Raw genomic sequence first — 26,648 nt, 5'->3', positions numbered from 1 at the left:
TTCTGTAGAGAAGCTTTTTGGTAAGAAGAGATCCTACTTGTTTATTGTTTGTGTTAGTTCATGGCAACTGAGGTTTTGTCCATAAAATCTTTTCGTACTCCAGTGTCTTCAAGAGTTCTAACTAAACTCTCTTCCAACCGGTTTCATGTTTCTGTTTTAATATTTAGATCTTTAATCCATTTTTATTTTAGTTTAGTGCATGGTGAGAGATATAGGTCTCATTTTAATCTTTGGCAAGTTGAAAACCAATTTTTCCAGCACCATTTATTAAAGAGGCTGTCTTTCATCTAGTGAAGTATTTGGCTCCTTTGTCAAAGATGAGGTGACTGAATGTGTCTGGAGGAGTTTCTGCATCTTCTAATCTGTTCCACTGGTCCTCAGGTCTGTTTCTTTGCCAGTACTGTGCTGTTTTTCTCACAGTAGCTTTATAATATAGTTTCAAGTTGGGGGTTATGATACCCCCTACCTTGTCTCTATTGCCTAGTATTGCTTTTGCTATTCTAGGTCTCTTCTTGTTCCAAATGAATTTTTGGATTGTTTTCTCCACGTCTGTGAAGTATGCTGCTGTAATTTCAGTTGGGATTGCATTGACTCTGTGTATGGCCATTTTCACTATGTTGATTCTTCCTACCCAGGAGCAAGGGGTGTCTTTCCATTTTATTATATCCTCTTCAATCTCTGTTTTTCAGAGTGCTATCATTTTCAGAGTAGAGGTCTTTGATTTCTTTTGTTAGGTTGATTCTTAGGTATTTCAGTTTTTTGGATGCTATTGTGAGAGGAATTGATTGCCCCATTTCTCTCTCAGTGCGTCTGTTTTTAGTGTACAGAAAAGTTATTGATTTTTCTGTGTTGACCTTGTATCCAGCTACTTTACTGAATTTGGTTATTAAATCTAGAAGACTTTTGGTGGAGTTCTTGGGGTCTTCTATGTAGACCATCATGTTGTCTGCAAATAATGACAATTTGACTTCTTCATTTCCTATCTTTATTCCTCTTATTCCTTTCTCTATCTAATTGCTGTGGCTAATGTTTCCACAACTATATTGAGCAGGAGTGGTGATAGTGGACATCCTTGTCTTGTTCCTGATTTTAGTGTGAAGGATTTCAGTTTTTGACTGATAGTATGATATTGGTTGTTGGTTTTTCATAGGTGGCTTTTATCAGATTGAGGTAGAGTCCATCTATTCCAAATTTTTTGTAGGGTTTTTATCAAGAATGCATGTTGGATTTTGTCAAATGCTTTTTCTGGATCTGTTGAACTGACTGTATGGTTTTTGTCCTTGGTTCTAACAATACCGTGTACTACATTTATTGATTTACAAATGTTGAACCATCCCTGCATCCCTGGGATAAACCCCACTTGGTCAGGGTGTATGATCTTCTTGATGATCTTCTGTATTGTATTTGCCAGTATCTTATTAAGAATTTTTGCATCTATGTTCATTAGTGAGATTGGCCTATAGTTCTCTGTTGGGTTGGGTTTTTCTCTGCTTTGGGGATCAAGGTGATTCTTGCTTGCAGGAATGAATTTAGGAGTATTGCTTCCCTTCCAATTTCATTGAAGAGTTTGAACAGTAGTGGTAGTAGTTCCTCTCCAAATGTCTTGTAGAATTTAGCAGGGAAGCTGTCAGAACCAGGGCTTTTCTAATTGGTAAGTTTTTAATTACATTTTCAATGTCATTGATTGATATTGAGTCGTTTAGAATTTTTAGGTCATCTTGGTTCAACTTTGGTAATTCACACCTGTCTAGGGATCTGTCCATTTCTTCTGTATTTTCCATCTTATTAGCATATAGGTTCTGGAAGTAGACATTGATGATGATCTGGATTTCTGCTGGGTGTGTTGTAATTTCACCCTTTTCATTCCTAATTCCATGGATTTGGAGCTTTTCCTTCCTTTTTTTTTTTTTTTTTTTTTTTTTATAAGGTTGGCCAAGGGTTTGTCAATTTTGTTTATTCTTTCGAAGAACTAACTCTCTGATTCAATAATTTTTTGTATCGTTCTCAGTCTCCATTGCCTTGATTTCTGCCCTGATCTTTACAGTTTCCTCCCTTATATGGGCTTAGGTTTGTCCTGCTCTTCTTTTTCTAGAAGCTTGAGGTTCAGCATCAGTTTGTGTGATTTAGTTTGCTCTCTTCTCCTACTATGAGTATTCACTGCTATGAATTTCCCTCATGAGACTACTTTAATTGTGTCCCATAAATTCTGATATGTTGTATTGGCATTGTCATTTAGTTGGAGGAACTGTCTGATTTATTCTTTAATTTTCTGTGTGACTCACTGATTATTCAGAAGTATATTGTGCAGTTTCCATGTGTTTATGAAGTTCTTGAAGTTTCTTTTGTTATTGATCTCCAATTTCATTGCACTATTGTCTGATAATAAACAGAGGGTAACTTCAGTTCCTTTGCACTTACATAAGCATGTTCTGTGAGCAAGTATGTGGTCTATTCAGAGAATGATCCATGTGCAGCTGAAAAGAATGTGTATTCTGATTTTGTGGGGTAGAACACTGTGTAAACATCTGTTAAGTTCATTTGTTCAAGAGTTTGATTGAGTTCTAGTATTTTGTTGTTTATTTTTTGCCTAGTTGATCTATTTGTGAGAATGGGGTATTGAGGTCCCCCACTACTACTGTATTAGTGCTTATTTGATTTTTCATGTCCATTAGTATTTGTTTTATATAGTTGGGCACACTAGTGTTTGGTGCATATATGTTTATGATTGTCATCTCTTCCTCTTGGATTGTTCCCTTTACAAGGATATAGTGTCCTTCTTTGTCTCTCTTAATCCATGTTGGTTCAAAATCCATTTGATCTGCAAAGAGGATAGCTACTCCTGCTTTTTGGGGGGTTCCTGTTGCATGGAGTATTGTTTTCTGCCCTATAACTTTCAATCCATGAGTTTCTTTTTGAATTAGGTATGTTTCTTGTATGCAGCATATTGTTGGATCTTGCTTCTTGACCCAGTCTGCCAGTCTATTTCTTTTGATTGGTGAATTGAAACCATTAATACTGATGGTTATAATTGATATGTATTGACTTATCTTTATCATGATTTTTTTTTGTTGGATTCTCCCCCTTTGCATTTAATTTCTTGTTGGGCCTGATGGATTCATTCTGCAGGGCTTCCTGGGGTTGTGATCCTCATTATCTTTTTGTAGGATATTGTTTAAAGTTTTTTGGAGTGCTGGTTTGGTATTCATGAAGTTCCTAAGGTGCTCTTTGTTATGAAAGTATCTCATTTCTCCATCAATTTTGAAAGATAGTTTTTCAGGGTGCATCAAACTGGGTTGGAGGTTATTTTCCTTTAGGGCTTGAAATGCATTGCTCCATGCACTTCTTGCCTTGTGGGTTTGTGTTAAGAAGTCGGAAGTGATTCTAATGGGCTTCCCGTTGTATGCAATTTGTTTCTTTTCTCTGTTTGTAGAATTTTGTTCTTCTATTGGGTTTCTGGAATCTTAACTATTATATGCCTATGTGTAGATATTTTTTTTTGATCCAGGCTAGTTGGAGTCCTATATGCCTCTCTTATCTCTGTGTCAGGTTCTTTTCCCCTATTTGGGAAATTTTCTGCCATTACTTCTGTGAAGAGTTTTTTTTATGTCATCTGCACTCTCTTCTGTTTCTTCCTTGACTCCAATCACTGATGTAATTCTTCTTTGCATTGTGTACCAGCTGCTGGATTGATTTTTCATGGTCCCTTACTATTTTTAAGAAATTCTTCTTTTCCACTAATTGCAGTCCTATCTTCTATATCGGAAATTCTATTCTTGCATTGGGTCATTCTGCTGGGTAAACTTTCAATGGAGTTTTTAATCTGGAAATTTGTTTGCATCTGTTTTATCAATTCCATTTGTTTCCTATGTTGGGATTCCATCATATTCCTCAGCTCTTCTATTTTTTTTTAATCTGTGTCCTCTCTAGATTTATTAATCATGTCTTGTACTATGGGCACAATCTCTGCTGTTATCTGAGAAGTTATTTCTGATTTCATTTTTTCCAGGTCCCTTTTCATTGCCAGTGCATGGAGTCTAGGTGATTGAGGATCAGACTGCTCCATCTTATTGCCCTTTGGGGTTCACTTAGGTGATCTGGAAGTCTTGTTTGAGAATTTATTTACTTGTCTTTTCATTTCAACAGATGCAGCCTGCTGTGTCTTTGTTGAGGTGCCTTTTTCTCACCCAGTGGTCTTGAATTCTCAGCAAGCCACAGAGCAGCCTTTACTCTGCTGCTCACCAGTACACCAATTCCTGGGTTCAGAGTAGTGGCCTTCTAGATCTCTGAGCTGACCTGTTGTCTGGGAGAGCTTCTGGCTGGGGCCTGAGCACACTTGGGCTGGTATCTAGGCATGCCTCTTGCTGTGGCCCCTATATAGCTATTGTCTTGGAGGGCCTTTGGTTGGGGGCTGTGCACCTCAGTTTCTGTTGTCTGCACAAGCTGTGGCTAAGGTCTTTTTGCACTTATCAAAGGTATCGGGGTGAGGCTCTGGATATTTCTTCTTTGCCTGTACAGCTTTCTTCAGGCAGGTCCCGGCTGTGGCCGATAGTATGGAGAGCCTCTGGCTGAAGCCCGTGTGCCCGTGCAGCCTCTTTCTGTGCAGACCTTTGGCTTGGGTGGGTGTGCCCAAGCCGGGCCACACAGCTGCTCCCCAGGATCTGCCTGCACTTAGGGATACAATGGCAGGCCTCCAGTGGGCGCCCGTGTGCTTGTGCAGCTCCTCAGAGTATGTAAACTTTAGACACAGTTGCACTAAATGAAGGGCAGAGAAAGTAAGTGGTGTGCATTAAACCAGGCAGACATTTCTAAATAGAGATTGTGAGGCAGAAGGAGGGTTTATAACTCAATTTCTCCAAGAGCAAATTGAAGTCTGAATAATGATATGTTTTGTGTGTACCTTACAGGGAATCTGACCCTTTTTATTTGTTTTTTCAAAGAGTCTCTGGAAACCATGTTTAATTTCAATCTAATGAAACACCTCCCAATGCCAGAGGTTGCTCAGGTCAGATTTTTATAGGACACGCATCTCTTCCCCATCTTGTGAGGCTGTTGTCAAAGATGGGAAAGGTGAAAGGTGTGGGAACTGGTTGAAAGGCTTCCAAGTGTTTGCTACTTGTCTTAGAAGCATCTCTACCAAAACAGCCTGGCAAATGTAAAGATGACATAATTACTCACTTGAAGATCTAGGCTTTTAAATCACAATTAAATCTCAAACAAAATATATATTTTATTCAGCCACCAAGAAGATGAGCAAGAAATGAAGAGTTCCTAACTAAAGGGGAGAAAGTCATTTTATAGAGTTTGTTGTCTAGATCCCTTTACATGGTCATGTTATACTAATAGGCAAATTCCCTTCACTTTCGATTGGTTTCCCCAGCTGTTTACATAGTTGCTTACTTGTCCTCTTCCCATCTGCCTTACTCTTCTCTCCCTATGTCTCTCTGCCAGGCACTATCTAGACCTAGCAAATAGCTTTGTTCTGCTTTGTTTTAATTGTATGCATGCATGTTAAAACTGTAGCCCAGCTTTGGCCAGACTTCAGTCAATTGGATACTACCCTCAGTTCTTCTGTCTGTGTTTTAATTTAATATTCATTTGTTTAGATTCACTCTTTTAAAACATAGTGCATTGTAAAAGCAGTCTCTTTTATACAACTGGGGGGAAAATCTTATATGCAATAACCAGAAAATAGCTTTAATGAGTAGTGAAAACAGCCTATAGGTAGCAAAAGCCCCCACATTCAAGGCCTGAAGCCCTGTGCACAAGAAAAGTGAGTACATATGCAAGAGAGGTGTGGAATGCATTTGCACACCAACTAGAGAGCATCTCCTTCGTGGAAACTCTTCAGATAGGTTCTGAAGAGTTCTGAAGAATTTTTGTTTGGATATCTGTGTCAACACATGTTGTAGATTAAACCTCATGTAACGTCACAGTCTAATCATTTATAAACATCATTATCACTGGGGATTCCCACAACACCTCCCCCCTCATAAAGTAGCACTGAAAACAAAAGAAAATGAAGGTCAGTTTGGGTCAAAACTGAAATTTTACTCATTAAACATGCATGCGTGCACAAACACACACACACACACACACACACAGAGTTGAGTAATACCTCCTTAGTTACACCTTTGAATTGGGAAGGACATTGTCAGCCAGTCACTGTGTTGATCCAGAGGTACTGAAGCATGTATTCCAGAGAGGACCTGGCCCCACCCCGTGGTTAATTTTGGTTGCCTGTGGCAGCCTGGGTGTCTGAGTACTTTGGTGCCTGTCTGGGTGCTTCCTGAGAATGAGAACCCTGACATGATGTCTAGGAAGCCTTCCCCTTGAGTTCTTAGCCCAGTGACATATTCATAGTCAATTTTTAAATTAATTTTATCTGTACATTTTAGGTATACAATATAATGACATTCATTGTTGAATATTTGTTCCTTTACATAATATACCTTGATTCTTATTTTTTCCCATCCCCTCCCATCCCTTCAACCCATCCCCCCTTTCTATTTACAAAGACTTTATTTCCATTTTTTCATTTTCTCATGTTAACTCCATTCCCTTCTTTCCTTTCCCCTGTCCCTCCCCCTTCCCTTCTGCACCTTTTCTTCCTATTTCACATTATCTATTATGCATTTTGATCCTTATTTACACTTTCAGTTTCTCAGAGAAGCTATTTGGTATTTACACATGTCTGTCCTATTCATTTCACTTAAGAGTATCACCTCAATTTGCATCCATTTAGCTGTAAATGTCCCTAATTTTATGATTCTTTATGGCTGAGTAGTACTCCGTTTTATTTTTTTAAAAACACATTTTCTTTATCCAGTCTCCAGCTGATGGGCACCTGGGCTGTTGGCAAGTTGTAGCTATTACAAACTGTGCCACTACAAACATAGGTGCACATATATCACTGTGGTATGATTCTTTTAATTCTTTGGGGAAGATACCCAGCAGGGTAATAGCTAGGTCAAATAGGACTTCCAGTCCTACTTCTTTGAGGTATCTCCATACTGATTTCCACGGTGGTTGTCCCAGTCTATACACTGCCACCAGCAGTGGAGCAGTGTTCCTCTTTCCCCACAGCCCCACCAGCATTTGTTATTGGTTGATTTCATGATGGCAGCCATTCTTTCTGGGGCGAGGTGGAACCTCAGTGTTGTTTTCATTTGCATCTCTCTAATGACCAGTGATGTTAAACACTTTTTCATGTATTTATTTGCTGTTTCTACTTCTTTGTCTGAGAAATGTCTGTTCATTTCAGATGCCCATTTTTGGATTGGGTCTTTAAATTTGGGATATCTGATCTTTTTAAGTTCTTTATAGATTCGAGATAGTAGACCTTTGTCTGAGGAAGAGCAGGTGAAAATTTTTTCCCACATTGTGGGTTGTCTCTTCACACTGCTGGTGGTTTCTCTTGCTGTGCAGAAGCTTTTTAATAAGAAGAGATCCCATTTGTTGATTGTTTGTGCTAGTTCACGGACAACTGAGGTTTTGTTCATAAAATCTTTTCCTACACCAATGTCTTCAAGGGTTCTACCTAACCTCTGTTCCAACTGGTTCAGAGTTTCTATTTTAATATTTAGATCTTTAATCCATTTTGATTTTAGTTTAGTGCATGGTGAGAGATACAGGTGTAGTTTTAATCTTTGGCAAGTTGAAGCCCAATTATTCCAGTACCATTTCTTAAAGAGGCTATCTTTCCTCCAGTGAGGGTGTTTGGCTCCTTTGTCGAAGATGAGATGGCTGAGTGTGTCTGGCGTTGTTTCTGAATCTTCTAATCTATTCCACTGGTCCTCCAGTCTGTTTCTTTGCCAGTACCATGCTGGGTTTTTTTTTAATCACAGTAGCTTTGTAGTATAGTTTCAAGTTGGGGATTGTTATACTCCCTGCCATGTCTCTGTTGCCTAGAATTGCTTTTGCTATTCTAGGTCTCTTCTTGTTCCAAATGAATTTTTGGATTGTATTCTCCAGATCTGTGAAGTGTGCTGATGGAAATTCAATTGGGATTGGATTGAGTCTATATAGCAGTTTTGGAAGCATGGCCATTTTCACTATGTTGGTTCTTCCTACCCAGGGGCAAGGGATGTCTTTCCATTTTATGATATCCTCTTTAATCTCTTTTTTCAGAGTGCTATAGTTTTCAGAGTAGAAGTCTGATTTCTTTCTTGATTCCTAGGTACTTCATTGTTTTGATGTTATTGTGAAAGGAGTTGTTTCTTCAGTTCCTGTTTCATTGAAGCTGTTGTATGTGTATAGGAAAGGTATTGATTTTTCTGTGTTGACCTTGCATCCAGCTACTTTACTGAATTTGATTATTAAGTCTAGAAGACATTTGGTGGAGTTCTTGGGGTCTTCTATATAGAGTATCATGTCATCTGCACATAATGACAGTTTAACTTCTTCATTTCCTATCTTTATTCCTTTTATTCCTTTCTCTTATCTAACTGCTGTGGCTAATGTTTCCAAAAGTATATTGAACAAAGTAGTGATGGTGGACATCCTTGTCTTGTTCCTGATTTTAGCGTGAAGGACTTCAGTTTGTGACCATTTATCATGATATTGGCTGTTGGTTTTTCGTAGATGGCTTTTATCAGGTTGAGGTAGAGACCATTTATTCCAATTTTTTGTAGGATTTTCATCAAGAATGCATGTTGGATTTTGTAGAATGCTCTGTCTGCATCTAGTGAGATGATCATATGGTTTCTTTCTCCTTGGCTCTATTCATATAGTATATTACATTTATTGGTTTGTGTATGTGGAACCATTCCCTGCATCCCTGGGATTAATCCCACTTGGTCAGGGTGTATGATCTTCTTGATGATCTTCTGCATTCTATTTGCCAATATCTTATTAAGGATTTTTGCATCTATGTTCATTAATGAGATTGGCCCATAGTCCTCTTTTGCAGTTGGGTCTTTCTCTGCTTTGGGGATCAAGGTGATTCTTGCTTCCAGGAATGAATTCGGGAGTTTTGCTTCCCTTTCAATTTCATTGAAGAGTTTAAGCAGTAGTGGCAATAGTTCTCTAAATGTTTTTTAGAATTGAGCAGTGAAGCCATCGGGGCCTGGTCTTTCTTGGTAAGTTCTTAATTGGTAAGTTTTTAATTACGTATTCAATTTCTTTGATGGTATTGGGTCATTTAGAATTTTTATATTTTTTTCATTCAACTTTGGTTATTCATACCTATCTAGAAATCTATCCATTTCTTCTGTGTTTTACATCTTATTGGCATATAGGTTCTCAAAGTATGTATTGAGGATCCTCTGTATTTCTGCTGGGTGCATTGTAATTTCACCCTTTTCATTCCTAATTGCATGGATTTGGGGCTTTTCTTTCCTTTTTTGATAAGGTTGGCCAAGGGTTTGTCAATATTGTTTATTCTTTCATAGAACCAACTCTTTGCTTCATTGATTTTTTTGTATCATTCTCTTAGTCTCCATTGCATTGATTTCTGCTCTGATCTTTGTAATTTCCTCCCTTGTATGAGCCTTGGGTTTGTCCTGCTCTTCTTTTTCTAGAAGCTTGAGGTTCAGCATCAGGTTGTGTGATTGAGCTCGCTCTGTTTTCCTAATATGAGTATTCATTGCTATGAATTTTCCTCATAAGACTGCTTTCATTGTGTCCCATAAATTCTGATATGTTGTATTGACATTATCATTTAATTGTAGAAACTGTCTGATTTCTTCCTTAATTTGCTCTGTGACTCATTGGTTATTCAAAAGTGTGTTGTGCAGTTTCCACGTGTTTATGAAATTCTTGCAGTTTCTTTTGTTATTGATCTCCAATTTCATCACACTATGGTCTGGTAAGATACAGGGGATAACATCAATTCCTTTGCACTTACTTAAACATGTTCTGTGAACAAGTTTGTGGTCTATTTTGGAGAACGACCTGAGTGTAGCCAGAAAGAATGTATATTCTGATTTTGTGGGGTGGAACACTGTTAAGTTCATTTGTTCAAGAGTTTGATTGAGGTCTAGTATTTTGTTGTTTATTTTTTGTTTAGTTGATCTATTTGTGACAGTGGGGTGTTGAGGTCCCCCACTACTACTGTATTAGTGCTTATTTGATTTTTCATGTCCATTAGTATTTGTTTTATATAGTTGGGCACACTAGTGTTTGGTGCATATATGTTTATGATTGTCATCTCTTCTTCTTGGATTGTTCCCTTTACAAGGATGTAGTGTCCTTTTTTGTCTCTCTTAATCCATGTTGGTTCAAAATCCATTTGATCTGCAAAGAGGATAGCTACTCCTGCTTTTTGGGGGGTTCCTGTTGCATGGAGTATTGTTTTCTGCCCTATAACTTTCAGTCCATGAGTTTCTTTTTGAATTAGGTATGTTTCTTGTATGCAGCATATTGTTGGATCTTGCTTCTTGACCCAGTCTGCCAGTCTATTTCTTTTGATTGGTGAATTGAAACCATTAATACTGATGGTTATAATTGATATGTATTGACTTATCTTTATCATGATTTTTTTTTTGTTGGATTCTCCCCCTTTGCATTTAATTTCTTGTTGGGCCTGATGGATTCATTCTGCAGGGCTTCCTGGGGTTGTGATCCTCATTATCTTTTTGTAGGATATTGTTTAAAGTTTTTGGAGTGCTGGTTTGGTATTCATGAAGTTCCTAAGGTGCTCTTTGTCATGAAAGTATCTTATTTCTTCATCAATTTTGAAAGATAGTTTTTCAGGGTGCATCAAACTGGGTTGGAGGTTATTTTCCTTTAGGGCTTGAAATGCATTGCTGCATGCTCTTCTTGCCTTGTGGGTTTGTGTTGAGAAGTCTGAATTGATTCTAATGGGCTTCCCATTGTATGTGATTTGTTTCTTTTCTCTAACTGCTTGTAGAATGTTGTTCTTCTGTTGGGTTTCTGGAATCTTAACTATTATATGCCTATGTGTAGATTTTATTTTTGATAGTGGCTTATTGGTTTTCTTCAATTTTGTGGGGGTAAATATGGAGCATCTGGCAGCTCCACAAGCCTGGCAGCTCCTGGTTCCTGGAAGTGTTGCCAAGTCCTACTGGAATATGCAAGAAGGGCAAGTCTCGGGATTTCCTGGTTAGTGGGGCTGGTGAGGAGACTCACAGACTAAGAGTACACCCCTTAAGAGGTTATTTTAAAGGGTTCTCAGTGTATTTAGGTGTGGAGAGATTTTGTTGCTAATCCCTTCCTTCCATTTGCATTTATAAGTGGTCTGGGGATCCAGCTGCTATTGCCTTGGAATGGATTCTCTAAAGTCTTGGAGACACCCACTTCTGACCTACCCTTCTCAGGTGGACCTGTCTCAGCCTCTGGCGGGGCAGTGAGGCTGGAAAGGCAGGGGAGAGAGGGAAGAATTTTCATGTTCACGCTCTTGGCTAGTTTTGCTTCTGCCTACAAAAGGCCTAAGAAGGTTGAATGACCTGTTGTTGCCTATATTTCTGGTTTGACGGAGTGAATATTTTAGAGTTTACCATAATTTCTGTGTGTGGGGGTGGGTGGGTATGTTTATATACTAGGTTAAGAAAATTTATTTTTCACAGTATTTTTAATGGTGATACTTATTGATGCTTATACCCTAGAAGTAACTCTCGAGCTGTAAACAAATTAGAATCCTTAAATTAATATTAATATGTAATACTTTTTTTAAAATCTAGATATGCTCCTGGAGATTATTTTTCTTTCATACACTTGAGCAACTTTCCCCCAGGGCAAAGCTAGCCAGATTTTATTTTCATTATATAAACATAATTGACTATACCTCAGAGGGCTATTTTTGGAAATAGAATTTCTGTATTTGATTTCTTTAATCCTAAAGAAAACACACATGATAGAGGCATAAACTTATTTTCAAATTGTAAAAGTAATTGTTTTTATTTTATAAAATATGTAGGCAAATATATGATGAAATGAAATCCCACCATCTAGACATAATCAATATTTTGATGATTTCTTATACATGGAAGAAAATGAGATCATATCACATGCTCTGAATTTTGTTTTCTGTTTCCCTGCCTGTGTCTCTAAGAATCAAGTGAAACTAAATGTTTCATGTCCTAAAACTCACCGGTTATAGGATTAATTAAATGATTTGAAATGATGTTTTAAAACTTTATTAAAATGCATTCCTTTTTCAATCATTATAATAAGTCTTCCATATTTTTAAATATTCCTTAGACATAAAATGCTAATCATTAAACATAAGATGCGATATTTGTATATTAAGTGGAAGACAGTAGGCAATGAGGTTAATTGAAAGTGCCAAGATACATTCCAGATTTGTAATTACTTTCATGTTATTTACCGCCATTTGTTTGACTATATAGTTTGTAATATGAGGTCTTCGATTTAAGAATGTATTGTTATTAACCTAAATGAAGAATAAAATAAACACACACTGAATTTTATTACTGCCACAAGAAGGAAGAATTCAAATCATAAGATGAGAAATAGTCACATATCCAGCTTCCTAACTTAAAACTAGTGATCAGGTTCCAGGCAAAGATAATTTAGATTTTATTAACTGAAGCAGCTGTTCCCTCCACTATGCTACATTATTTTCCCCGGAAATGGAAAAGCTCTTCAAAAATAAAACATACTGTGTCTTTTTTAAAGCAGCTGGCTTCCCAGTGATGAGCTAGTTCTTATTGGAGGAATGCATATTCTTCATGTTTTCTTGAGAAATGGAAGGCTGAGGCTCTGGCTGTTTTCCTGGTGATGGGACGGAATTAATTGCACACCTGTCTTCTTGAAAGAGACATGTAGGAAAGACTCTTGTACTGGCAGGGGCTTGAGTTTTTGGCTTGTGCCTGCTAAGTCATTATATGACCTTGGTGACCTTTAGAGAGCTGTTTAGACTTCATTGTTTGTGGCTGCCTTTGGCTTTTGGCATGAAGTAAGTTATCTCTGAGCATTGGGTAGTCATCCTGACCATGGCTCCTAGAAATATATTTGTGCAGTGATCCCTCTTCATCTGAGGTTTCACTTTCCACTCTTCAGTTACCCTATGTTCAACCAGTCTGAAAAAAAAACAAATGGAAATTTTCAGAAATGAACAGGTCGTAAGTTTTAAATTGCATTCTGTTAAAAGTAGTGTTATGAAATCCTTTACCATCCTACCGCTCCATCGTGTCTGAGATATGAAATATCTTTGTTCTGTGTATCTACTCTGTATATGCTACCTCCCAGTAGTCATTTATTAGCCATGGCCATCACCAGATTAACTGTTGCAAGACTAGAGTGACCCTTACATAGCAGCCTAACACTGCGTTACAGTGCCTGTCCTTCCCCTCGCTCCCTCTTCTCACACAGGTGTCTCACATCAATGTCATAAGAAGAGTGAGTATAGTACAGTGATATTTTGAGAGACAAGATACCACATTTAAATAATTTTTATTATATTATTATAATTATTTTCGTTATTTTTAATCTTGCACTGAATCTAATTTATAATGTAACTAAACATAAATATGTATATCTAGGAAAAAGTATTGTATATTTGTGGTTTCAGGGATCCATTGGGGGTCTTGCAATGTATCCTGCATGGGTGAGGAGGGGACTATTATGAGATTATTTGATTTGTGTCTTCCCACCCCATTTTATCCACCATTTTATCCCCAGCAGCAGACCTGGTACCCTGGTACCATACCTGGTACCCTGAAGCCATCAGTAAGCATTCATCAAAGGAAAATGATCTCTTGACAGATCATTTTACTTCTCTGCTTTGTTTAGATATCTGAAATCTCTTGAAAAATATTCAAGTAAATTTTGATGGCCCTCTTTTTAGGGAGGTAGCATTACATTTTTCACCAACTGGAAAAGGACAAAATGGAATTAATCATTATTATATTTTAATATAATTTTTGGATTATAAAATAGTAAAATACTATTTTGTATACATTTTTAATTATGAATGTCTGAAACCATATTTTGACAAAATCTTAATATTTTTTGTCAATTTTTTTCCTGAATGAAAACATTTCATAGATTAGATGGTTGCTTTTTTGACATTTCCTTGGCATTTAAGATACCCTAAAAATTTCAGAGAGGAAGGAGTTTGTAATTAATATGTTCATTGTAAAGCTGAGATTATTGAAAGTTATGATTTTTCAGTTAGTGATGGATTAGGAGAGGAGGGAAGCTTTTCCAGAAATTTATTTTCTTTCTGTCTGTCTGTCTTTCTTTCTCTTTCTTTCATCCTTCCTTCCTTCCTTTCTTTCTTTCTTTTTTTTTTTTTTTGTTGTTTTTTTTTTCATACCAAGGATCAAACTCAGGACTTTGCACTTGCCAGGTAGGTGCTGGGCTGCTGAACTAAATCCCTGCCCCTCCAACATATTTTCTTATGATTACCTTTCCAGAGTCATCATCTTCAGGGACACAGACAGTACTTTGCATGTATTAACACTGGACATATGTTTGAATTTATGTATGTATTAGTTATGGATAGGGGAAGGAAGACATAAATCTAGTTATATAGTCTTATGTTTAAACCTATTTGTATTTTCATACATTTTAAACAATAGCTGCTCTACCAGCATTACCATTGATTCTTCCCTTTCGTCTCTGCCAAGTTCAGATCCTGAGCTTTGATCTTTTTGTGGAGTTCTCCCTTCTCCTGTAATGTAAATTCATTGCATGTATTTTCTGTCAGTTTTTTTCTCCCCAAAGTACGATTTTGTACATGCCAGTGACTCAGACTAAAGCCATGTGGATTTGGAGGTCAGCACAGTGGAGCGAGCCTGAGGACAGCCCTTATATTTCATAAGGAAAGGGTATGCCAGGGAGAACAATACTTCTAAGAAAATGTCAGTGGGAAAGTTTTAATTACTTTAGAGAGTTCAACTCTTTCTAAACATCCTGGATTGTAGGAATCTCTGCAAATTAGAGTTCTCCCTGTGGACTTCTGGATGGAGAGTTTGGCTCTGCCTTTTGGTTACCAGTGCAGCTGTTTTGTTTTGTTGTTCTGCTAGGAGAACAAAGGTGTTCCTTCTGGGAGCTTCCCCCCATGGCCCCTCCTTGACTTTTCTTCATTGTCCCAAGTGACATGCCTAGGTTTTAGTAACTAGTGCTTGCTCTTGGGAAATAAAGTGGTGGCTCCAAAATGTTCCTTAAAAATGTCAGTGATCATGGTATAATCATTTTCTCTGAAAGAAAAAATGGCTGGCTCTGATTCAAAAAATAACACTTTAGCTAATTCCTAATTGCTTCGGAAAAGCAAAAATGAACATGTTTAATTTTCCTATGCCCTCTACAACTTAACTTCTTTGTCTGGTGATTGAAACAGGCAATAGGCAGTGAGGTCTGTTGGAGTCTAGTCGTTTCCCTGCCACTGAAGGCTTTGGCTCAAGCCTCCCCATATCAGTTTAGTATACTTCTAAAAGCATCAGTTTAGTATACTTCTCTCCCTACTATATAGAAATGTTCAAAGACTCATTCTACTGAGAAGTTACTAAGACACCGAAAATGTTTATATGAAAGACATTGTGGGCACTACATTGTCGCAGTGAGAATGGTTGAAAATTCTGGAATTGGACTTATTTATTTCTCTAAGCATTATGCCTAGGAGATCTTTTCAGGTTGCGATATGTATTACTTGGTCTTCTGTTTCTATAATGAAAAGCTTGAGGGTGGATACTTTATAAAGAAAAGAGGTTTACTTAACTCACAGCATTGGAGTCAGAAAATTCAATCAGCATGACACTGATCTGGTGAGGCCCTCCTGGGGTGCATCACATCTTGATGGAAGGCAAGAAGAAGAGATCACAAGGTAAGATTGAAAGCCAGAGTGCAGCGGGACCAGTTTTTTCTTTTTAAGAACTAACTCAGAGGTGTTAAAAGAATGACATTAATTCCTCCTAGTGCAGTGCTCCCAATGACCAGATTATTTCTCTCCAGACCCCAACTCCTAAAGGTTTCATCATGTACCACTACCCTGGGGACCAAGCTTTTGATGTGGAACCTTTAGGGAACACACTCAGACCATATCCTGACCGTAACAGGATATATAAAACTCTGCCCTAGTTTTAAAACCTGCTATGTAATATTCCATGATGCAAGTATTTATTTAGCTATTTTCCTATATACATTATAGTTTGTTTCTAAATTTTTCACTGTTACAAACAATACTGCAGACTATGCTTTTATGAACAGTGATGACAATGATGATAACAGCAGCAGACAGACAGCAACAAAGCTCTTACTACATGCCTGGCATTGTTCCTATCACTAGGGTGTATGTGTATGCATGTGTGCATGTATGTGCGTGGGGGTGGGGGCTAGGGGGATTGAACCCAGGGCCTTGTGCATGTCAGGCATATGCCCTACAACTGAGCTATATCTCCAACCCGTTTTGAATTTTTATTTTGTGACAGGGTCTCATTAAGTTGCCTAGGTTGCCTCAAATCCTCAGTCTTCCTGCCTCAGGCTTTTGAGTAGCTGGGATTACAAGCATTTACCATCATCACACCCAGCTTGTGTTTCAATTCTCATAACAGTTCTGCAGATAGATATTCTTGTGCATCATCTTATCCCCATTTTATATTTGAAACAAAAGGAAGCACAGAGAAGTTTTAGAAGTTTTGTGACTTGACCAATATAATAGACCTACAGTATTAAGCTTCATAGCTGGAATTCACATCTACACAGGACTTTATAGGTACATAGAAAACTGTTGATAAGGTCCATATACCTCTTCATTCATTCTGTGCTTTAAATGTCTGCCGGTGCAGAGACCCCATCAGTAGCTTCCATTTGAAAGCTGCGGATCGTCTTTAGCCAGCAGCTGTGTGCTGGTGATGGCCAGGTTTCCAGACTCTGTTAGCCTCTCCTTTGCATCTCTAATGGCCAGTGCGATATTTGCAGACAGTTGTGGGTTACTTGCTTCCTCCCGTAGTCTTTCTCATTTGTTTCCTTTTATGCATCCGTGGCTCTGATGGGATGAACTACCTGTTCATATGTGTATCATGCATATTTCATCACCTCTTGTCCTCGTCCATACCCTGCCTTTCATCCAAACCTCACCAACCCTTTGTTAGAGCTCAAGATAACCTCCCAGGTCACACTTGGCATGCACTGCAGCCTATGTTTGTTTCTCCTGAAATCATAGTGGAAAGCTGAAGAACTGTGGCACTGGGAGTCCTGAGTTCAGGTACTGGGTATGGGTTGCCTTGCTTTGCTGTCCTTTTGTTTTCTCAACTATGCAGTGGGGCAGCAAATGAGATACAGTAATTGTGCCAGCAGTGGTAACTGTCTTTTTAATACTGTTTTATATTTTTGTCCAACTGGTAGTCTCTACTTAACCTTTCATTATTCTCTTTTACATATCAATTTTACTCTTTAAATTATTGTGACCAGGGTCACCTGATGTTTTTCTCCCCATGAGGGAACCAAGCAAGCCATAGTGGTGAGCACATAGTAGGTCCTATTTATTTCTCTCTGATTCCAGTAACTCTCAGTGGGCTGAGAATGCATGACTCATCAAATGGCTCGGTAGGACTGGGCTGTTTACCTTCTAATAAAAACAGTGACCTTCATTCTACGGATCTGTTTCCCAAGTCCCCTCTTAGAGTATCTTCAAATCCTAAACAGTTTATTCCTCTTACTTCTTCCAAGCAACAGCACCTGTTTTCCTTGGACAAGTAATCTGCAGGCAGACATTTAGTTAGTCCACGTAGAATTCTCCACACACAAACAGTAATATTTTATTTATCGTTTTATGTCATTTTTCTCTTGTTTTCATCAGAATCTAGTTGATAAGAATGAAGTGTGCTTTTGAAAGCCACGATGGCTACACACACATGTACATGAACCTTGTGCAGACCATGAATGTCTGCTCTTTGGATTTTGTATTTTTCTCAGGGAAGGAAATACCTTAATTTTATAGGAGCAGGAATAAATGAGATAATTGTGTAAACTCCTCAATGAATCTGCTGCCTATATCCAGTTATTATCCAATTAAAGTTAGTGGTTAAGATACTTCATGAGGGGGAAACTTGAGTGGTGAGGAAATTAATAGGGTAGAAAAGGTATAATAATGATATTTATATGACACTCACTGAGTGTAGGGCTGTTCTAAGCTCTTAAGGTACTTAGGTGCCTTAGCCACTTTCCCATCACTGGGACACAATAATCAATACCCACAACTTAAAGGGAGAGAGGTTTATTTGGCTCAGTTTCCAGCGGGTTCAGTCCAAAGTTCACTGGTTCCAAGGTAGGAAGATGGAAGGGAATGGTGGAGGACAGCTTCTCACCCAGTGGCAGCCAGGAAACAGAGAGAAAAGAGAGGAGCCAGGAACAAGAATATACCTTCCAGGTCACACTCCCAATGACCCACTTCCAACCAGGCTCACTTTCAAACACAGAGTTCAGCTACTGAACTCATCAATGAATTCACTGATGAGCATGGCACTCCCCTGACCCAATCACTTTCTTTTGCCCCACCTCTGAGTGTATGACCCAATCACTTTCTTTGCCCCACATCTGAGCATATGAGACTTTTGGAGGACATTTTTGGTCTAAACCATAACAAGAGGTGTGTAGGTTATAGATGCATATGCACACGTACTCCTCTAATTCCCTAACAAAACTGATAGGTGGCATTCAGCTGGGGACAAGAGGTGGGTCCCAAGAAGTAACTGGGAAGACAAGCAAGGGCCTGAGAAGGAGGTGAGAAGAGGATGTGCCCCAGGTGACTGTAGAACTGACCCTCAGAACCGAGAAGACTGTCTGCAAGGCAAGCAAGGCTATAAAAGGAATTGGATGGTCTCTAGCATCTGAGTCACTTGGCCATGGGTGAATGTTTCAGCTTAGCCCTTTCCTAGCAGTGAGGCCTCGAGAGTTACTAACCTCTGGGCCTCCTATTCTTCATAAGTTCAATAAAGGAAAGAAAATAGTGTTGGTGTTGCTGTACAAAAAAGTAAAATAAGATCACATGTAACCAAGGGCTTAGTCTACTGTTTCATGGTGACAGGTCTCAAAAATATGTCCCTTTACCACTCTTGGGCTTCTCTCTGTGTGCTTCTAACATTAGAATTGTGAGAATTAATTATAGAAGGTTCAGGTAAAGCCAAAGAAAGATTGAGCAATGGCAGTATTGCTTGGAGTCAGTGTGTCATGTTACCTCTAAATGTTTTAGTGTATCTACCTCTGAAAAGAAAATACAAGCGTTCCTTCATTAGCCACAACAGAGGTGACAAAAATTAAACCTAAACTGAAAATTGGCAAAAACCATCCCTTTAGAAAGTTATTGAAAACATGACACCTGTATAGCTTATGATTTTGTGTTCATATTTTGACAGGAGTGGTAATAAAATTTAGAGTTAATGTATATGCTTTTTGTCATTATTGTGCTTACTTTCTTTAGATTTATTCAGATATTTAATATATATATTTAATTTCAGTGAATAGTGATGAAAATATAGATGTCAGCATATTGTAATAAGTGTTTGCATTTCACCATAATGGCTTAATCTTTTTAAAAATAGTACATATTGTAGAGGACAGATGTCTCATCATTCCTACCCCTGGTTGATCCCATTCCCTCCCTGCCTCCCTCCCTCCCTCATTAGAGGTATAAGAACTACTCTGTTCTTCAGCAGCTTTTCATTGCTGTGACAAAATACTTGAAAAAAATGACTTAAAGGAAGAAAGGTTTATTTTGGCTGACAGTTTCAGAAGTTTCAGTCCATGGTTGGCTGGTTCCATTGCTGTGGGCCTGAACAAGAAAGATCATCATAGTAAAGCTCACCCCATGGCATTCAGAAAGCAGAGAGAAAGGAAAAGATCTGGGGACAAAACAGACCTTTCCAGGTTATGCTCCCTGCTTCCTCCAACTAGACCCCACTCCTAACAGCTCATTTATCTGTGAACTCATTAAAGGATTAATCTGTTGATGAAGTTAGCACTATCGTGATCCAGTTACCTTCCAGAAATGCCACATCTGAACATAAGAGCCTTTTGGGAACATTTTTCTACAAACCTTAATGACTTTCCCTCATTTGTACATTTTAAAGATTTTCTGGAATTAAGACAAACCTTTTTATGTTGGGTCAAATGTGAAATACAACATTCTTTCATTCCCTGTAATAAACCCCAATTATCACTGTCCCCACTTTACAGATGCAAAAACTGAGGCTTTAAGATGTCAAAATGGCCTAGTAATCCCCAATTATTACTGACCCCACTTTACAGATGCAAAAACTGAAGCTTTAAAATGTTAAAATGGCCTTTATAAGGTACAAAGCTAATAAGTAGAGCAGTCAGATGTGAGACCCTATTGGTCTGATTTCAAAGTCTGTGCTCTCTGTCCAGTGCTATATTACTTAAATATTAATGTTTTAGACCTTTTATTTCAAAACAAATACAGCCTTTTACCCTGAAGAGTTACACCATGGTGAACAAGAGAGAACCGCCACTAAAGAGCTTATTGTGGCAAGCTGACAATCTGCAGTCTACAGACGGAGGATGTCTTTAATGGAGTGGAGGGCAGAATTGAGGACATTGGTGGAGAGCAACAATAAGAAGTGAGGGGAGGAACTGGCATGCAGGCTTGCACTCTTGAACCTCTTTTAGCAAATCTGGTGAGAGAAAAACCTGGTTGCAGAGCTTCCAAAGTATAATCTCCTTTGAACTGAGTTAAAAGTGAACATCCCATTTACAGTTGAGCAAGCAGAGCCAAAGCTGGGCACTGCATTCTTCCTGTATGGATGGCTGATGGCAAAGGGGCTCTCAGGTGCCCTAGACTCTGCTGGCAGAGTCAGTCTCTCCCAAAGCAGTAGCCACCTGGAACCCTGCTCAAACGGTAATGCCAAACACTTTACATGAGCCCATTATTGTTTCACTCCAGCTTGAGTGAATGACTTATCACTGTGGGACCCAGAGACCTTTTCTGTACTGTTCATCTTAACTAGTTTTCTTTCTAATAATTTCATTATAAACATTAAAAAGAACATTCACCTATTGAATGACTATTGTCATCCATATGACTCATCCCATCAAGTTTGTTGGTTTCTGAGGCAGGCTCAGAAGCTGGCCTGTGTGTGTGTGTGTGTGTGTGTGTTTGTATGCGTGTATGCATGTATGTGCATGCATGCATGCAAATGCACTTTAATGTTATTCATTCTCTCCTTACCCTGATCACTGTATTTCTTTATCATTCACAAATCTGGTATTAAACTAAGCCATCTTTGGCCAGAAGGCACAATACACAAGTAAGCTTTCCTTTTCAAAAAGCACAACTCTATTTTCAATAATAAAGTTGCTTTTGGATCATTGCTTGAAGATACTGCAAATTTCTACTTCTGTGAGATGTAGCTTGAAACTACCGGGCAGGTATACTTACTAACAGCAGTGGTTTTCACTTTTGGCTTTGGATAAAATTAGGTGGGGGACTTTTAAAAAAAGACTGAACTCTGGGCCCCACCTTCAAAGATGGCTGGTTGAATTGTTTTGGAGTGGAATCAGGTACTGATTGTTTTAAAACCTGTCTAGATATTTATAACAGCAGACAGGATTGAGAACCAGTACCTTAAAGCAGTCATTCTTGAACATGAAAGTGTACCATCACTTAATGGGTCTGTTAAAAATAGGCCATTGGGCTGCACCCCTAGAATTTCTGCTTCAGTAGGCCTGGAGTGGGTGGGGCCAAGACTGTGCACTCCTATCAACGTTCCATTCTAATTCCCTACTGCTAATTCTGGAAACTCACTTTTGAAAACCCCGGCCTGCAGGGATCTTTCAGTAGCTTTATATGATTTTTTTAACAGAAAAAATTAAGAAATCATGCCAAAACAGTTAAATGTCCAATGTTGCTTTTAGTAAAACAGCTGCTTTAAGCACAAATATTAAGATATTATGTTTCCCCAATCATACATAAGTTGGACCATTCACTTTTTCCCATAAGTTAATGTCCTCACTAATGGGCCCCATAGGGCCCATGATCTGAAAGGGCCTGGAAGCAGGTTATACTTTGTCATTGTTTATATTTAACCTTAGCTAGAAGGCCCAGAGTGATTGCTGTTATTTTTAAGAATAGAAAATGCTGCAGGGGGTCCATAGAATTGCTACTTAAATTAGCAAATTACTCATGGGTTGTGCATTCTTACTTAGATGTGTAGTATGGACAAAACGAATGGCAGTGCTTATAATGCTCTAGACCACAGGAAATATAACACGAAGTCTAATGATGACCCAAACATAGGACTTGGCCCCCAAGAGAGCAGTTTAGCTGCAAAATATAGTATAGTCTTTGGCTAGATTTTGCGTTTAAATGAACACTAAATTTCTGTGTGTCCAATTTTTGCTCCTGTTTCCTTTTCAAAATACTTCCAACAGTCTTGCATTAGGATGCCACCTTTGCCAGGTTCCTGTTGTGTATTTGTTGTGTTACAGTCCATTTGTTCTCACCTGACATTCTTGGAAGTGTGACTTATGTACACACATGACTAAGTTGCTCCTTCGTGTCCAGAGATCTAGTCTTTGTGTTATAGGATTGGACTTTGAACCTAGCCTTCCAACAGACAGTGCAGTTTAACTGGCTCATTCTTCCTTCTTGCCATACAATTTCTGTGGGGCAAAGGGCCATTTGCAAGCTGATGGAGAAGAAAAGAGCCCATTCTATACATATGACAGACCCCTAATTAATAGCAATCATGAAAATCAAAGTTGTTCACTACCAATGCATTCACCATTGTTGTATTAGCAATTCCTGGACTTCACAAACAGAGCACCCCTTATTCTGCAATTAAATGAAAAATAATGGCATGCCTTTAGCTTTGAGGAAGGAAATGTTCAAGCAAAACCTTTGTGTAATTAAGCTTAACATTATTATCAACAGAAAGTGATTGTTCAGAGGTGAGAAGTAAGCCACCAACCGTTTGGCCTATCAAAGGAAAATGCTTCTTGTGTGTCTGATGCTCCCCTTGACAGCCACCTTGTGCTCTGTATAGGGCAGGTGCCATTCAGTATCATTTTCTTTCTTCTCTGGCTGCTTGAACATTCTTTCCCATCAGTTCTCACAACAGACTGCCTTTGCAGAATTTGCCTGTTTTCCATTTTTCCTTGTGTCTTCCTTTCCAGAATTTGCTTTCTTGCTTTTTTTATTTTAATTTTTTTCTGTCTTGGAGAGAGTCTCTTTCCTTGACTTGGATATATTGGCTCTTTGACATGTAAAGTTAAAAAAATAGTTAATTTAATTTTCAGCCAAACCAGGTGTTGAATGATTGACCCCATCAAATGGCTCACTCCAGAAACCTCATTTGCTCCCAGCTTCTTTATTGCCCCTTTATATTTCGTTTATTTAATAAAGTGCATGTGTGAAAAGCCAGAGGCCAAGATCACTGATGAACAGTGTGGATTTCTGCCCATCCCCTCCTCAGCCTGCACTGGGGAATTTGAGTGACATTGGGCTCTAGTGAGCAAGTCAGGGCTCCAGGATATGGTGCTAAGAGATACTACTTCACGGGGTGCTCAGAGGCAGGATTTCTTCGTTGCTTTGGCATATTCAGTACACTCTTCTCTGGGAAACACCAACTGCATTCCCTTTAGTGGAATCTTAGGGATTTAAAATTTTTATATATTCTGCTTCATGATACTCAACAGCAAGCAAAAATATCCAGTATTTGAGAGTTTTTTCCAGACAACTTCCAAATCCTCAGATTCCATCAGTGAGCCACAGACCTCAAGCACTTGTCTGTTTGGGTTTATAGCACTGTTTTCGTCTTCCTGGCACCTCAGATTTGCTGTTGGACAACACAGGCCTATAGAGGAAAGGGAGCAGGATGTCATCTTAGTCTTAATTTAGGTTTAGCAAACGCCTGAAGTTCCCTCCCTTGACATTTTCACCAGAGCCCAGATTCATCTTGGCAAACACTCCCCCACCTCTCTGCTCTGAAACCCCTGTGCATTTTGAAGGAAATGAAATCCATATGTTTCTGATTCATTTACATGTAGCTCATCAAAATATAGTTTTTGTAAGAGCTCTTTGGTGTCCAAGAAGTCTTTGGAGCCTTTTTTGTGAGTCTTTTAACTCCCCCTACCCCCTTTCCCCTTCGAACCAGGAAGTTGAGACTGCCAAGAGTAAATAAAATCAAGCTTCAGCACTGACTCTGGCTCTGGTGTGGCCCACCTCTGGCCTGAGTCTGGGGCAGACTTGTAGCTTCAGCAGCAACCAAAGAGAAGGGGCTCTCACTGTTTTCATGACACCTGGAGGTAGGCACTAAGGCCACTTAACAGCTATGTCATAGTGAGTTTGGTCTCACTCAGCCTGTCCTGGGAGCAGCAGCGAACTCTGTGCACTGGTTTCCCAGCTGAGCCTCTTCCTTGTGGCCTGTAGGTGAAGAGAAGATCAAGCCAGATGGGAGCGCCTGGGCCGGAAGCTAGGAGGAGTTGTTCTAATACCCATCTCCACAGTCATAGTTCTCCTATGCTGGATAGCTAAGACTACCAGACCACGGGTTTCTATCTGGGGATTTCCTTTGTCCCAGGGACTCATTTTTATTGCGACAGTGACAGGCGCATCAACAACTATAAACCTGACTTCAGGGTGGTATTGTTGGCACTGCCATTATTTAATGACATTTTTCAATGTTTGGTTTCTTCATCAGGAAAAGCTTATAAGCTTTCAGGAAAAAACTACCTACTGCCATTAAGACTGAAATTTTTACTCTGTAAAACCACAGAAATGAAATGAGTCAACATATTTCCAGAGTTCAGTTGGGGAGAGGCTGTGGGATATTTTCCTCCTCTTCCCTGGGATGATGGAAAGCCATCTGAGAGCTTAGGATTCCTCACTGGGGCTATTGTCTTGAGCAGAGCAGAAAGAATTCTGCCCTGATCTTTGCACGTACTGGCTTGTCTTTTGGGTTCAGGATGGTGCTGAGCCTTGCAGAGGCCAAAACCTATGTATATGGAAATGCATGTTGTGGGGAGCAAAGCCAGACCTGGAAGTTCTCACCCTGTCTTCCAGCTGCTGAACTCATGCTCTTTCTAGAGTATGCTTACTTCTTCATGTGGATGCATACTGTGAAATAAAACATTGATCACTCATTCATAAATTACATCAACCCCAAACATGCATCTACGGAAGCACACTTACTTCATCTTCCAGTATGTCAAATTGCCTGAAGTTGCTCAGCTCCCACATGAAGATGCTATACTCACATGTAATGTGAACACATTTTTTGTATGTGTAAAGGGGAGAACCATTCTCAGCAGATTTTAAAAATACTTCATAGCAACTATAAAATGGTTTGAAAGAGTTAGGGAGCAGTCAGAATTATATTTTATAAAATCTTGAACTCTGAGCTCCACCAGAAGCCCCATGGCAGGAAGGAACTTCAAAAAAGAAAGAAAGAATTGTATTGAAGATGTTTCCTTCCTGGAGAATCAGCATGGCATAACTATGCTGCATTTCCTTATAACAGTTATTTCTCAAAATGAGTGAGTCAGCACTTCTGTGATCTGAGGACAGATAGCTGTCAGTCCATCCTAAAGGTGATTTTGAGGGACTTTAAGTCTGCCTTATTGTCAGTAGGGATCATTGAATACAGTGGTGATGATGAATTTGTTTTCATTTTATCCTACCTCCAAGTGGCCTTTATTCTCCAATGATACTGGTTTATTGATAATGTAACACTATATACATTGTCCATTGGGTTCTTTCTCTAGGTCTCACTGGCTAGAGAAGCAGAAGCTAAGATTTACTCAGTGGGTTTTCCTGCCATTATTCATTTTTTGATTTGCCCACTTATTCAACAGATATGGAGTACCTTCCTTGTGCTAGGTCTTCTTCTAGGTGCTAGGGAAGTAGTATGCAAGATGGCTGAGATCTTGACCCTTATGTAGTTCTGTTCATATGGATGAGCTTGTTTTCTAATGGGCAAGGGAGTAGCCATGCTGGATGGTGAACGTGGGCTTTCAGCCTTATGTTAGCTTTTCATTACTGTAACAGTGTCTAAGACAATCATCCTAAAAAAGAAGAGAAGTTTATTTTAGCTCAGGTTTCAGAGATTCCAGCCCATGGTCACTTGGCCTCATTACCTTTGCATGGTAGCAAAACAAACAGTACATCACATCAGGGATATGTGGAGGAGCAAGGTACGAACCTCATGACAGCTGGGAAACAGAGGGGAAGGTGCTGGGGTCCCAGCATCCCCTCAAGGACACAACCCCAATGACTTTGCTGCCTTCGCTAGGCCCTGCCTCTTAAGGATTCCATCCTCTTCCAATAATACTGCAGGCTGGTGACCAATCCTTGAATACATAGGCCTCTGGCGTACACTTATCTAAACCATAGCAAGCTTTGTTCAAAAGTCATGATTTACCTTTCTCCAAACGCTGTGGCTGTCTTCTTTACCAACAGCCCTTTTACTATAATGTGGAAGAAATTCTGTTAGGTGTTCTGGAAGAACTGTTAGGTGTTCCAGGTGCTCAGACAATTCTGAGCAGTCTAAACCATTTGCCTCTTGTCCATTTTGCAATTTTTCCTTAGGTAGATGAAGTTGTACAACATTCGATTAAAATTCACTTTTTAGGGCCCAGGATTTAGCTCAGTGGTTTTGCCGCCTGCTGCGCAAGCACAAGGACCCGAGTTCAATCCCTGGTACCAAAAAAAAAAAAAAAAAAAAAAAATTCACTTTTTATAACCTTTCCAGGAGTAGCTAATAGAATTT

The 26,648-nt window shown here is 39.0% G+C and overlaps 1 protein-coding gene and 1 pseudogene across 2 annotated transcripts in view; both read left to right on the top strand.

Annotated features, from left to right (window-relative positions):
• Positions 1-26,648, top strand: part of Pdzrn3 (PDZ domain containing ring finger 3) — a 242,364-nt gene that overhangs the window by 58,429 nt on the left and 157,287 nt on the right. The window lies entirely within an intron of this gene.
• LOC147826360 (ribosome biogenesis protein BRX1 homolog pseudogene) overlaps positions 1-26,648 on the top strand; it is a 29,609-nt pseudogene extending 2,961 nt beyond the window's left edge. Inside the window, exon 1 of the transcript XR_015439495.1 lies at positions 1-26,648. This exon is cut by the window's left edge and continues 2,961 nt beyond it. The product of XR_015439495.1 is annotated as a ribosome biogenesis protein BRX1 homolog pseudogene (transcript).

This window comes from Heterocephalus glaber, unplaced genomic scaffold (genome assembly GCF_053883595.1).
Source record: "Heterocephalus glaber isolate CG9 unplaced genomic scaffold, H.glaber_assembly_v1.0 deba00001472, whole genome shotgun sequence".
Classification (NCBI taxonomy): domain Eukaryota; kingdom Metazoa; phylum Chordata; class Mammalia; order Rodentia; family Bathyergidae; genus Heterocephalus; species Heterocephalus glaber.
This window is presented reverse-complemented; position numbering and strand designations above follow the sequence as displayed.